Source organism: Balaenoptera ricei, unplaced genomic scaffold (assembly GCF_028023285.1).
Source record: "Balaenoptera ricei isolate mBalRic1 unplaced genomic scaffold, mBalRic1.hap2 scaffold_758, whole genome shotgun sequence".
NCBI classification, from domain to species: Eukaryota; Metazoa; Chordata; class Mammalia; order Artiodactyla; family Balaenopteridae; genus Balaenoptera; species Balaenoptera ricei.
In genome coordinates, this window is record NW_026777945.1 from 30,779 (window position 1) to 45,984 (window position 15,206).

Sequence of the window (15,206 nt, forward strand, 5' to 3'; positions counted from 1 at the left end):
TGACTATACTGATATGATCATATACATTTTCTCCTTTATTTTATGGATGTGGTGCATGACATCTATTGATATTTGAATGTTAACTCACCTTGCATTTCTGGAGTAAAACAACTTGGTAGGAATTCACACACACACACACACACACACACATTCACTCACTCACACACTCTACATTTGATTGTCTAACATTTTGTGTATGATTTTTGCTTCTGTATACATAAGGGAGATGGGCCTATTTTCTTTTCTCATAATTGTCCTTTTAATTAGTGAATAGTATATAGAGGGTAGAGATTTAAAAGACTTTTTAAAAGGTCTTCTTCTTCTGTGATATAATACAATACAGTATTACTCCATTTTTTAAAAATGACCTTTTTCATTTTCAAATAATTTCAAATCTGCAGAAAAGATACAAACAGAGTTCCCTTTACCTCTCTCCCAGTTTTTCCTATTGCTAACATCTTATACTACCATAGTATATTTTTCAAAATTAAAAAGCCAACATTTATACATTACTATTAACTAAACTTAAGACTTTTTTTGGATTTCACCAGTTTTCCTGTTAATGACCTTTTTCTGTTCTAGGACCCAATCCAGTATATCACATTCCACTTAGTTAGTTGTCATGTCTCCTTAGTCTTCTCTGGTCTATGACAGTTCCTCATTCCTTCCTTGTTTTTCATGATTTTGACAGTCTTGAGGAATATTTGTCTGATATTTTGTAGAATTGTTCTCAGTCTGGGTTTGGCTGATGTTTTTCTCATGATTCGACTGGAGTTATAGGTTTTGACAAAGAATACCGCAGAAGCGAAGTAACCGTCTCATCACATCATAACAGAGAGTATGTAGTGTCTCCGTGACATCACTGGTGATGTGAAACATCATCACTTGCATAACATGGTGTTTGCTTGGTTTCTCCACTGTAAAGTTACTTTTTCTCCCATTTTATACTGTCTTTGGAATTCAATCATTAAGGCCAGCCCAGGACTGGACTTAAGGGGAAGATTAAGCTTCACCTCCACCTCCTTGGGGAGGAGATGGATGCCGGGGAGGGGGGGGGGGGCGGGGGGGGCGGGGGGGAGGTTACCTACATATGGAATTCTTCTGTTGGCAAGATTTGTCTTCTCCCTCCCTCCTATTATTTATTTATTTATACACTCATTTATTTACTCCATTATGTTTTAATATGGATTCTTTATAATCTATATACATAATTACAACCTTAAAAACCTCTGGTTCCCCCACTGACATATAAACTTTTTGAGGAAAGGCTCTGTTTCTTTTTTATTTTTGTACACTCTATGCGTTTAGCATAGTCCCCTAATTTATAGTGGACTTCCAGTAATTATTTTTTAATGGATATCTTTCCACTTCAACTGAAAAGTACCCTTTCCTTATATAATAGCATTCTAAATCCAAAATAAAAGTAGATTTTAAAATAAGTAAAAGTAAACTCATGCATGATCACCCTGTAATAAGTATGTAAAAAAGCAAAGGGTACTGCAGAAATAACTTAACCATTTGAGTTGGATGTGTCTCCAAAAAATATTGAAGCCACATTTGGAAAGAAATTACAGTATTTGATAAGCCAAGGATATGACCTGCTGTGTGCTTTCTCTTTTTTGTTCAGATCACCAAAGGAGATTAAGACCCCGTTTTCTCCCTTCTCTGGAAAATTATCATCTGATGCAGTCACTCAGATAACAACAGAGAGTCCAGGAAAAACCATGTTTTCATCTGAGATTTTTGTTAATGCTGAAGATCGTGGACATGATATTCCAGACCTCAGGTACACAGAAGTTGGGCAAAGTTCCTGTCAAGTTTGCTTCATCATCTTCAGTCCAACAGATTACTGTTCTTCATGGCACAGATGGTAAGAGAATTTTAGGTCACATTACCAACTTTTGTGTGTCATTAACTAAGAAATTTCTTGATTGGGTCTTTCTAGTTAGAAAACCTAATTTTAATTTTAAGCATTAGGTTGTACATGATTAAAACATCTTTTATTTACATAGCTATGAAGAGAATATAATTTATTATGTTTTTACTTCAATTTCTAGTGAAGTTAACAACCTATGTGAAACTCATGCTACTTGTGGCTGACGTATTTTCAACTCATAATACTTGTCATAAGAATGCAAGTAGTTCATGAAAACATAAAAACTATAGAGGTTCAATTTTAGGGAGGTAGATAACTATTTGGCATTGTTTCTTTTACTATTGTTTTGCATGATACAGTGAACAGATAGCAAACACAATACCAGTCTATTTCTTGCTCAAGAAACGTTGAGCAGGGACCCAGGTTGACTGTGACTCTGCTTTCTTTAAAACACGGAACCCTGGATTCATCATCATAGTCAACTGGAAGGGACGAAAAGCATGGAGGAGCACATGTTGGGAGGCTTTTATGGGCTAGGCCTAGGTGTGGCCCACATCACTTTCCACTGACTAGGAATAGTTTAGCTGTGCTTTCCAGGATGAAGAAGAAAAGAGTTTTGGTGAACAGCTAGCAATTTCTACCATAAGGTCTACATTTAGAGTGTTCCTATGCTATCATGACAGTGATATTTTTATAGTGCTTATACTATATAACATTCAAAATTATAGCAAGTTATTTTCTTTTTCAGACCAGTAACTGGAAAGTTAAGTTCCCATTCTGCCTCCAAATGAGGGTGGGAACTTTCAATTACTAATTTTAAAGTATTCAACAGTTTGTACAAATCTATTCAAAATATATTTTAAGTTTTCCTACTTGTGCAAAAAGTTTATCTGTCTGTAGGTATAAATGGAATATGCCTAAATGTATAAAGAAAATTGCTTAGTTCCACATGTAAATTGCACTGAATTTAATTTGAATAAATACATTTATATGTTGAAATGGTTATATTTCTTTTCTTTTTTTTTTTTTTTTTACTTTTATTTATTTTATTTTTGGCTGTGTTGGGTCTTCATCGCTGCGTGCAGCCTTTCTCTAGTTGCGGCGAGCGGGGGCTACTCTTCGTTGCGGTGCACGGGCTTCTCATTGCGGTGGCTTCTCTTGTGGTGGAGCACGGGCTCTAGGCGCGTGGGCTTCGGTGCATGGGCTCAGTAGTTGTGGCTCGCGGGCTCTAGAGCGCAGGCTCAGTAGTTGTGGCACATGGGCTTAGTTGCTCCGCGGCATGGGGGATCTTCCCGGACCAGGGCTGGCACCCGTGTCCCCTGCATTGGCAGGCGGATTCTTAACCACTGCGCTATCAGGGAAACCCGAGATGGTTATATTTCTTATACATTTTTATTGTGATATAAAATTATGCCCCCCAAATGTATAGTCTAATCAATATCACACAGAACACCTTTAATGTGTCAGTTACCTATTGCCACCGTGATACTGTATAAGAACCTCGAAAATCTGTGCTTTATAACAACAGACATTTGCTTTCCTCACTCATGGGCTTATGAGTCAGTTGGAGTTTGGCATCAGGATGCAAAAACGGTTTGGGTCTGTTCCACATGCCTTGTACTGAAACCCAGGCTACTCTGGGTATGCTGTTTTCATGTTGGTGGCAGAGCACAGGAGAGGAAATCCAACTGTGAAAGTGTATTTTATACCTCTTCTGACATCAAATGGATCGGTCTACATAGAGCCCACAGTTCACGGTCTTACCTTTACATACAGGTACTTGGTAGAAAGGACTCCTTTAAAAGAGAAATATTATTTGGTTTAATAATAAAAGATTTTTAACTCTGTGGATTCAGAAGTAAAATTTTAAAAAATATTTTAAAAGTATACAGAATAGGGCTTCCCTGGTGGCGCAGTGGTTAAGAATCCACCTGCCAATGCAATGCGGGGGACACGGGTTCGAGCCCTGGTCTGCGAAGATCCCACATGCCGTGGAGCAACTAAGCCCATGTGCCACAACTACTGAGCCTGCATTCTAGAGCCCGTGAGCCGCAACTACCGAAGCCCACGCGCCTAGAGCGCATGCTCCGCAACAAGAGACGCCACCGCGATGAGACGCCCGCACACCGCAACCAAGAGTAGCCCCCGCTAGCCGCCAACTAGAGAAAGCCCGTGCACAGCAATGAAGACCCAGTGCAGCCAAAAAAATAAACACATAGAATAAATAAGTTCAAACAATAAATAAATAAATAAACATAAATTTAAAAAAAAGAACACCTAATGCAGGTGGGAAGGTGAGAGGGCCACTGTAAAGGTCATCTATGCTACATGTACAAGAACCCCGAGAGCACACCAATAGGTACCACATTTTTCACTGCTGTAGTCGATCATTCCCCCTGTACTACCACACTGTAGCACTCCCTTCCCTCATCTACTGCTATAGTCTCTTTGGAAGGTGTTTCACAACTCTTGTTATGAGAGTGCCAGTTGAACTGTCCTCACTTCCTTCATTTATACCAGGATTGAAGACTTTGTGGTCCGAGATCCTGTCCAGAGAGCAAGCAGGCTAAGACTCTGTCTTTGTTGATGTATTTCATCAGAAAGGGCTCTACCCCCTCTCCTAGTTCATGGTGTGAAGCGTTCATAGCCTCTTGGGAAAGTGGGGAGAATTGAAAGGACTCTATATGAGAATGCTAGGCTTTGTAAAACATTTCAGTTTTTTAAAAATAAGACTCATTTTCTATTGGACTTATAACAGTCCTATGAAATACAAAGAAAGCCGAGAATCAGTGACAGGAAATGATCACCAGTAAGAATTACAACAGTCACCGCTTACCTCGTAGCTTACGGCACTGTCCATGGTCCTTAAGAAGAGTTAGTAGAAATGCCTAGCCCATCTTGCCCTTGAACCCCTTAAAAGGTACACGACTGCTGTGTTGGTGTTTAGGGGGAGCATCTCACTTACCAGGGACTGACTTCTCCCTTGATCCCTCTGTAGTGATGGAGACTTCCCCGCTGATGAAAAATTCCCTGGGATTGCAACCTCCAAGCCAGACAGCTTTCCTATGGAAAGACAGAGAGCTTGTAAAGATGAAACACCAGTCTGCGGGAGAAAGGGAAGAAGAGAATGATGGAAATCGTTTCTGGGAAACTATTTTTACATTATGTTTTGTTTGTTCCTGGTAAATAAACTGAAATCTTCTTAACATTAAAACAAAATCTAAACCACTAAATTCAATAATACAGGAGTATAACTTTTGAAAAAAATTTCTTTGGCTGCGCAGCATGTGGGATCTTAGCTCCCCAACCAGGAATTGAACCCACGCCTGCTGCATTGGAAGCGCAGAGTCTTCACCACTGGACCACCAGGGAAGTCCCAGGAATATCACTTTTAAAGGAGAAGTTATAAACCCCTTGGTTATATGAACTGCAGATTTTTAGTAAGAAGTCAATATATTTTTTGTTAGGCACATTTTATGTTAGGCTGTCTCCCTGCACAGGATGCAGGCGCCTTGAGAATGGAAATCATATCCCTCTATAGTACGTCCCTCTTCTTTCTGCCTTGCAGTTTGCTGCTCCACTTGTTCAACCCCACCTAGTAATAACCTATACTTCCCTCGTTCCTGTTTTCCCATCTTGAAAACAGACAAAAGGCAACCAAACAACGCAAAGGTCTCAACAAATAAGGGATATCCAAAACCAGAGATGGCCAGAACTTCTGTATCCCTCATGAAACCTAGCCCGGTGTTCAATATGTAGGTATCATTAATACATGCGTGTTGACTGAAACAGTTGAAACTCAATTCTTCCACTTCCCAGTTTAGTTTTAGTCCTCATACAAAACCTGATAATCAACTTGCTTAATGCTAGGGATCACAGTGAAAAATAATATCTGAACTGACTTCTGTCAGATGAGTGAGAACTAAGGTTAATTCAGTGTATCTGAAGCATAGAAAGTGAGGGCACAAGTGGCACAAGATGGGGCTAGAGAAGCAGAGAGGATTCTAGACCACGCAGAGTCTTAAAGGCCAACACTGTGTTTTCTATTCTCAAAACAATGTTTGTGAGCGATGTTTATGAGCAATGTTCCAACTTGCCTTGAAGGTTTTTTGTGTGAAGAACGGATTGGAAGGAAACAAGATATATGGACACTAGTTAGGACCTAATCGCAACACACAGGCAAGTTCAGTATTAGGGTGTTGAGGGAGAGCTGACAGATTCCAAAGAAATTCAGGAGATGAACTGAAGCGGGCTTAATGGGGTATGAGATGGAGGAAAGGAAGGTCTTAGGGAATTAAAGGGTTTACTGCACACATGAGCAAAGTCTCAAAATTAATCATTTGAACGTACAGAGGTAGATCTCTCAAATGACTCCGGTTAGGAAGCAACGGTACGCCCTTTAGAATTCCTAGAGACAACACAAATCAACTGTTTCGATGGAAAATTCGGCGGGACCGGTGCGTTTTTTCACTCCAACTTAGCTCCAGTTCCTATTACTCACATCTTCTGTGCCAAAACAACACAGCTGGAGGAACTGAAGGGGATTCCGTTTTGGTAATTAAGGAGTGTCCCCAACACTGACAGTCCCATCTTAAAAAGCACTCCCTCTGCATTTTACCCGAGGAGCAATGGCCAGAGCCTCCCTTTGAAAACGATGGGCAGAAATGAGAACATCACACACAGTCCCTTTCAGCTACTGTGAACTGAGCCGCGAGACGACCAATACCCCCTGGCACAGCGCGGACGGGCCAGCGCGCGGGGGCAACAGGGACAGGAGACAGCACAAGAGACGAAGCCCAGGCCCAGGGGCCAAGGCCTATTACCTTTCCGGCATGTGCAAAACATAAAACAGAAGCAATATTGTAACAAATTCATTAAAGACTTAAGAAAAAAACAAAAATCAGATGCTAAAGTGCCTACTCTAACCACTATACTATACTATATTGCTTCTATAAAACAAGCACTAAACCTCAGATACAGAAAAAAACCCTTTTCGTGTCCTCACACCTAGGTCAAAATTACAAAGCGTTAATTCAGGAGACAGAAAGGGAAGGAATAAATCTGAATGAATCTGAGTCAGAACACAGTGCTATAACCTTAGGCAAATTCCACAATACCCATGCCTCAACATGGCAAATTCCACAATACCCATGCCTCAACCTCCCTATCTATAAAGGAGTTAACCACACCAGCGCTAACCATTACTTGCCTCCTGGTAGCTTGTGAGTGTTAATTAATATTTGTAATAAATACACAGATCATCAGTTGAAAGAAACAAGGAAAACTACAGCGTTATTATTATTGCCTTGTTGCTAGAGCTAAACACCACAAATCAACATAAATAACTTATGTACACCAAGAATGTAGGGTTTGAATATGTACTTTGAAAGGCAATCGTATAATTAGTTGTTTCACCTCTAATTGCTTTTCCTTTTTTTTTTTTTTTTTAATTTAAAAAAGCAATACAGGGACTTCCCTGGTGGTTCAGTGGTAAAGAATCCGTCCTGCAATGCAGGGGACGCGGGTTCGATTCCCGGTCGGGGAACTAAGATCCCACATGCCGCGGGGCAACTAAGCCCTCGCACCAAACTACTGAGCTCGCACACCTCAATGAGGTAGCCCACGTGCAGCAAACTACAGAGCCCACGCGCTCTGGAGCCTGCACGCCACAACTACAGAGCCCACGTGCCACAACTAGAGAGAGAAAACCCGCACGCCACAACTAGAGAGAAGCTCTCATGCTGCAACGAAGAGCCCGTGCGCCGCAACGACAATAAAGATCCCACATGCCTTAACGAAGGTCCCGCATGCCGCAACTAAGACCCAATACAGCCAATCAACCAATCAATCAATCAAGTGGGGCGGGGGGAGCAATACAGGAATTTCCCTGGCAGTCCAGCGGTTAAGACTCCAAGCTCCCAATGCAGGGGGCACGGGCTCGATCCCTGATTGGGGAACCAAGATCCCACATGTGGCACAGCGTAGCCGAAAAAAAAACAAAAAAAGCAACACATACCCTACGGCATTTATCCCAGAGAACGCATGTTCGCACAAAAAAAGGTACACAAATGTCCACAGCATCTCTATCAGTAATAGTCAGGAAATGGGAAAAAAACTCAGATGTTCTTCAATGGGCAAGTGATTAAACAAACTGAAGTACAGCCAAACCATGGAATACTACTCAGCAATTAAAAAGAAAGCGGCACTGGGACCTCTCTGGTGTTCCAGCGGTTAAGACTCTGCACTCTCAATGCAGGGGGCCCAGGTTCCATCCCTGGTCAGGGAACTAGATCCCGCATGCTGCAACTAAAGACCCGCACAGCCAAATAAATAAATAAATATTTTTTTAAAAAAAAAAGGAGCACTGTTGATTCATGCAATTTGGATGACTCTCCAGGGAATTACACTGATTGAAAAAGGCCGATCCAAAAGGTTGCATACTGGGAATTCCCTGGCGGTCCAGTGTTTAGCACTCAGCACTTTCACTACCTGGGCTGGGTTCAATCCTTGGTCGGGGAACTAAGATCGCACAACCGGCAGCGCAGCCAAAAAAAAATTTTTTTTACTTAAAAAAAAAAAAAAGGTTACACACTATATGATTTTATTCACATAACATTCTTTTTTTTTAATTAATTAGTTAATTTATTTTATTTTTGGCTGCGTTGGGTCTTCGTTGCTGCGTGTGGGCTTTCTCTAGTTGCGGCGAGCGGGGGCTACTCTTTGTTGCAGTGTGCGGGCTTCTCGCTGCGGTGGCTTCTCTTGTTGCAGAGCACGGGCTCTAGGCACGCGGGCTTCAGTAGTTGTGGCACGTGGGCTCAGTAGTTGTGGCTCCCGGGCTCTAAAGCGCAGGCTCAGTCGTTGTGGCGCATGGGCTTAGTTGCTCCGCGGCATGTGGGATCTTCCCGGACAAGGGATCAAACCCATGTCCCCTGCAATGGCAGGCAGATTCTTAACCGCTGCGCCACCAGGGAAGTCCCACATAACATTCTTGAAATGACAGGTTGCCAGGGACAGATAGGGCCGGGGGAGTGGGAGACGGGCCATCTTCCCCAGGGGGTATTTTCCCTTGATCATCTGCACAAAAACTTTATTGCAACTTTATCCACTGCACTATCAGATCATTATGATTTGGTGGGGAGTGGGGGAGCAGCAGTGGCTATAAAATGGCATCAGGAGAGATCCTGTGGGATGGAAATGTTCTCTATCTTGACTGTGTCAATGGCAATACCCAGGTTGTGACAGTATACTATGATTCTGTAAGATGTTACCATTGGGGAAAACTGGGTAAAGGACACACAGGAGCTATCGCACTATTATTTCTTACAATTGCATGTAAACCTACAATAATCTGTAAACAAAAAGTTTAATCAGAAATGAAGGCAACACATGCCTCTTGTAACAAGTAAAACAATAGTCTGTGGTCAGTCTCTTTCTCTACCCGTCCCATTCCCTCCCTCTTGAGATAACCATGCAAACTCACTGCTCATACAAACAGGCATGCATTTAATACTTTCTGTTTACTGTATCAAAATGGGATCATACATACTACATATTACCCTGCAGCCTACCTTCTTCACCCATCATCCCTATATCATAGAGAGCTTAAAAAAAAAAAATTTTTTTTTAAGTGCCAAGCAGGATGGCAGGTATAGAAAATTTTCTGACTAGGGCAAATCTGACAAATGTTTACCGTGCTAATGTGCCATAGCTCAGCCAGGTGCATTCAGTGAGAGCACAATATGCAAGTAGCATTCTAAAGAGATCTGCAAAAAATGCAAGGTCTTCAGCAGCTCTTCGAGGATCCCATCCCCCTCTCTGCCTCCTCCATGGAACCATCCCATGGAGGTTTAACAGTTTAACTCCATTTGCCCCCTCCTGCTGTTTGTGCTTTTGTTGTATACTTCTGTTCTACATCTCCACAAGACATTATTATTGTCATTTATTTACAAAATAACGTATAAATATAAAGGTGTATGTACCTGGGTATATGTACATGTATATATTAGACACACACACACACTTTAAGTGCTCTTTGTTCTTTCCTGCAGTTGTGTTCTTTTTTTTGGGGGGGGGGGGCAAGTTTTTATATTGGTAAAGTTCTGTACTACTAGAAATATAAGATTTGAAAAGAAAAGTGAGACTTGAGGATTATCTGTGGAGCTTATCCTCATTCTCCTGCTGACGCATTATGTGTTTATAATTTGAGAACTGCAGATAAATACAAACTGGTCTTCTCCATACTTGCTCACTAAGGAATTCCTCATTTCTAGGAAACGTCTATTTCAAGGAAAGGAAACAAACAAAAACACCTAGTGCACTAGATGATTAAAAGGTACACGTTTTATAGCCTGAGTTCGAGAAAAAAATTACCCAAGAAACGGCCTTTTTCCCTAGGAGCCAGCTTCTACTAGGGGAGTCTAGGGTTCTCTAGGCAAAGAAAAAAAACTTGCCAGTTTAAACAGAGTAACAGAAACGTTCAGCCAATCAAATATACAGAACTCATCACTTGCAGTGAGGAATGAAAGGCCTGTATCAACAGAAAAAATAAATGGCACCGGCAACGTCTGCAACAGAAAACAAACAGGAAATCCTTTAAAAAGCCAAAATTGCAAAGACAGATGAACAGGGTATGAAATTACACGCCGGGCAATGCACCTGTTAAAGGAAAAGAGGCGCACACCAAGTCTGAAGTCTTAAGAATTCGGTGTTCAACACTACTTCTGCATGCTGCCCAGCAGAAAACTCGGGTCCTGGCTTAATCCACAACGCACACTTCATTTAAGGAGGTGAACTGCTTGGTCTGACTCAGTTTCTTATTCTGTAAAATGAATGCAACACAGCTGTCGTGAGTCCCCAAAGAATTCTGCACAAACGCTTTGTAACTCCAAAGTGCTGTGCAAATCAGAGCAGCCCTTCTCTCCTTCACATTCGTTGGACTTAGAATTTCAGAAGTTTAGCTGAAAATATAGACGACTCGGAAGCAAGGGACTGAGAGTGGCCCACACAGGTGGAAAGAAATGCAGAAACTGGAGCACCTCATACAAACCGCAAGAGACCACGTTCACGTGCACACGTTATCAGTAACAGAAAACGCCACCGGTAGCAACTGTAAACCACTGAGAGGACCAGCAACGACATGTGTCCAAATCCAGCCGGCAGCACAGCCTCGTCGGCGGCAATGCCTTAAACACAGCTCCCCGCACTCCGCGGCCTAACGAGATCCACTTTTTCCAAAAAGTTTAGCAACTTGCCAAGTACACTGGCGTAGTTCACCTTTTTTAATTGCTAAACAAACATGCAGGGGAGTTGAGACAATCAAGGGAATGTTCAGCCTTCCTCAAAAATAAGATCCAGGAAATTCACGTTTTGCTTGAACAGTTTCATGTCTAAAACTGATCACAAACCTCTGTTTGATGTTGTTTTCTCGCTGCTGGCCAATGAGCCCGGGAAAGAGAACCAATTCTTTCAAACAGGGAGGGCTCTCTGCACTCTTCAGCTAAACCAGCGAGGCTTTACCACCGTCACGTTTAAAATAATGAGGAAGATGCCTCCATAGAGTTTACCGGGCTGCGCTAATCACGAGGGGCCTCGGGCGCCCAGGGCGGATCCCAGCGCCGGTGGCCGCGGGACCGGACGCCCTCCCCGGGACCCCCCCAGGACCCCCTCCCCGGGACGCGGCCGCGGGACAGGACGCCCCCCAGAACCCCTGCCCGGGACGCAGCTGCGGGACAGGACGCCCCCCAGACCCCTGCCCGGGACGCAGCTGCGGGACAGGACGCCCCCCAGAACCCCTGCCCGGGACGCGGCCGCGGGACACGAAGCTCCCCCCTCCCCAGGAACCCCTCCCCAGAGCGCGGGCCTCGCCGCCGTCTCGCAGCACCCGCCGCGCTCACCGCGGGCCGGGAGCCCCCTCAGGCCGACTGGCCCCCGCCCGCCGCCCGGCCTCCCTCCGGCCCGCGCCGCCCGCCGCGCTCACCGCGTTTTTCTTCTGCACCATCTTGTCCATCTTCTTGGCAATGCGGACCACCTCGTCCTCCATGGCCCTGGCAGGCCTGCCCCGCGCCGGGCCGCGGGGGACGGGAAACGAGAGGAGCTGGCCGGGCGGCAGGTAAGCCCAGGCGTCGGCGAGGGCCCTCACCAGGCGTGACCGAGGCGCTTCTTCACTCACGACGACTGCGACGGCGGGGGCGGCGGCGGCGGCGGCGCTCCTCCCACGCAGGCAGCGCCAATCGAGCTCCCAGCTCGCGGTGGCGACGGCGGCGGCGCTCCTCCCCCGCAGGCAGCGCCAATCGAGCTCCCAGCTCGCGGCGGCGACGGCGGCGGCGCTCCTCCCACGCAGGCAGCGCCAATCGAGCTCCCAGCTCGCGGCGGCGACGGCGGCGGCGCTCCTCCCCCGCAGGCAGCGCCAATCGAGCTCCCAGCTCGCGGCGGCGGCGGCGGCGGCGCTCCTCCCCCGCAGGCAGCGCCAATCGAGCTCCCAGCTCGCGGCGGCGGCGGCGGCGGCGCTCCTCCCCCGCAGGCAGCGCCAAACGAGCTCCCAGCTCGCGGCGGCGGCGGCGGCGGCGCTCCTCCCCCGCAGGCAGTGCCAAGCGAGCTCCCAGCTCGCGGCGGCGACGGCGGCGGCGCTCCTCCCCCGCAGGCAGTGCCAATCGAGCTCCCAGCTCGCGGCGGCGGCGGCGCTCCTCCCCCGCAGGCAGCGCCAATCGAGCTCCCAGCTCGCGGCGGCGGCGCTCCTCCCCCGCAGGCAGCGCCAAACGAGCTCCCAGCTCGCGGCGGCGGCGGCGGCGCTCCTCCCCCGCAGGCAGCGCCAATCCAGCTCGCGGCGGCGGCGGCGGCGCTCCTCCCCCGCAGGCAGTGCCAAGCGAGCTCCCAGCTCGCGGCGGCGGCGCTCCTCCCCCGCAGGCAGTGCCAAGCGAGCTCCCAGCTCGCGGCGGCGGCGCTCCTCCCCCGCAGGCAGCGACAATCGAGCTCCCGGCTCGCGGCGGCGACGGCGGCGCTCCTCCCCCGCAGGGAGCGCCAGTCGAGCTCCCAGCTCGCGGCGGCGGCGGCGGCGCTCCTCCCCCGCAGGGAGCGCCAATCGAGCTCCCAGCTCGCGGCGGCGACGGCGGCGGCGCTCCTCCCCCGCAGGCAGCGACAATCGAGCTCCCAGCTGCGGCGGCGGCGGCGGCGCTCCTCCCCCGCAGGCAGCGCCAATCGCGCTCCCAGCTCTGTTCTTTTGTTTTTTTTTTTTTTTGAATTCTGAGATTTTTCATTTGAAGTACATCTTAAAGCTATTAAATTCACAAATATGCTAATTTAAATACCCAATTCTATTATCTAAAACACACATTGCAAACATACAAATATCTATTCTCTCCACATGTCAGAGCCCATTCATTTCATGGTTTGGAAATGGGGAGAATAGATCCCCTTAAACTGCAAGTCAGCAGGTGTTTCTTTACAGTTAACTTTAGCAAAATTCATACAAAATATTAATGAACAATGAATGATCTTCTTTACTTGTTAACTCACAAGGAAACACCTTCAAAACTGCATTTTGTTAAAGTTTCTGTACTAAAATGTAGAAAAACTGAACTACACAAATATTGAAAAGTTTAAAATTCCTTAATTTTTTATTCCTGGTACCACTACCACAATTTACAGGGCAATATACCTGATGTAATGAAAAGAAAAAGACAAAGCTACAACAGATAAAAGACCTCAGGAATGTACATCTAATTGACCCTCCGTTGCATGAATCAATAGCTGCACTTTTTGCAAACTGTGGCTAGGACAGTCCTGAACAAGAAGGGTTTCCTGTTTAAGCTGCAGTAACTTTTCTGACTATGGATCATCGTTCCTTCTGCGGCAGGTTTTTACAGTTCCTCTAATGCATTTGGGACGACTGTCTCAAAGTAACCTGCAGCTTTCCTGACAACTCCTCGCTCTCTCTCCTGCTAAGAACTGTAGCCCTTTTCTTCTGAGTTTTGAGAACCTTCTGCTACCATATCCACCACTTCCACCACCAGATCCATAACCACCACCATAGGGACTTCCCGAGCTTCTTCCACCAAAACTGCCCCCCTTCATGGGTCCATAATTTGATTGCTGTTGTCCACTATAATTTCCAAAATCATTATAGCTCCCACCACCACCACCGTAGTTACCTCCAAAATTTCCTCCTTCATTGTAAGCATCATATCCTCCACCACCGCCACCATATCCACCATCTTGGTTTCCATATCCTGGTCCACCACCACCATAGCCTCCTCTACTACTGTAACCAGGACCACCACCATCGTTACCACCGTCGCCTCCAAATCCGTTTTATCCACCATCACCTCCTCCATAACTACCTCTGCTGCCACCACCTCCACCACCATAGCCTCCTCTTCCACCAAAGTTTCCACCACGGCCAAAGTTACCTCCACCACCTCCAAAGTTTCCTCCACGACCCATAAAGTTGCCAGATCCACCTCCACGACCTCTCTGTGATCCAGCAGATTGCATTTCTTGTTTAGAAAGGGCCTTTTTCACTTACAATTATGCCCATTAATAGTGTGGTATTTCTGAACAACAATTTTATCAACTGTATCATGATCATCAAAAGTTACAAAAGCAAATCCTCTCTTTTTTCCACTCTGCCTGTCTTCCATAACTCCTATGGTTTCAATCTTGCCATACTTTTCAAAGTAGTCTCTCGAATTACATTCTTCTGTATCTTCTTTAATACCACCAACAAAAATTTTCTTCACTGTTAGATGGGCACCAGGCTTTACAGAATCCTCTCTAGAAACAGCTCTCTTTGGTTCCACTACACGCCCATCAACCTTGTGTGGTCGAGCACACATTGCTGCATCCACCTCTTCAACCCAAGAGTAAGTCACAAAACCAAAGCCCCTGGAACGGTTTGTCTGGGGGTCTCTCATCACCACACAATCTGTAAGTGTGCCCCATTTCTCAAAATGTTCTCTTAAGCTATCGTCTGTAGTTTCAAAGCTCAGACCGCCAATAAACAGTTTTCTCAACTGTTCTGGTTCCTTTGGATCATGGCCCTCCTCCCCCCGGCGGCGGCGGCGGCCGGAGTCGGGCTGGGGGCGACCGGGCGGCGGTTTTACCTCCGTTTTGAGACCGGACTCGCCTCTTCCAACTCGAGTTCAATATGGGACCGAGAGCCCAGCTCTGTTCTATGTTGGGCCATTTTACTTCAGCCCAAAAAAATTTCTTCTAGTATTCCCTAAGGTCTGCTGGGGATCAGTTTTCTTATTTTTCATTTATCTGTATTTGATTTTTTAAAATTGATTCCAATTTTCTGTTGAGATTCTCCATATTTTAATCTATTAATCCCCAT

General features: G+C 45.8%; 1 pseudogene; it reads right to left on the minus strand.

Moving 5' to 3' along the window:
- Positions 1–13,590: 13,590 nt before the first annotated feature.
- On the minus strand, positions 13,591–14,982 carry LOC132358948 (heterogeneous nuclear ribonucleoprotein A3-like; annotated as a pseudogene).
- Positions 14,983–15,206: the final 224 nt, after the last annotated feature.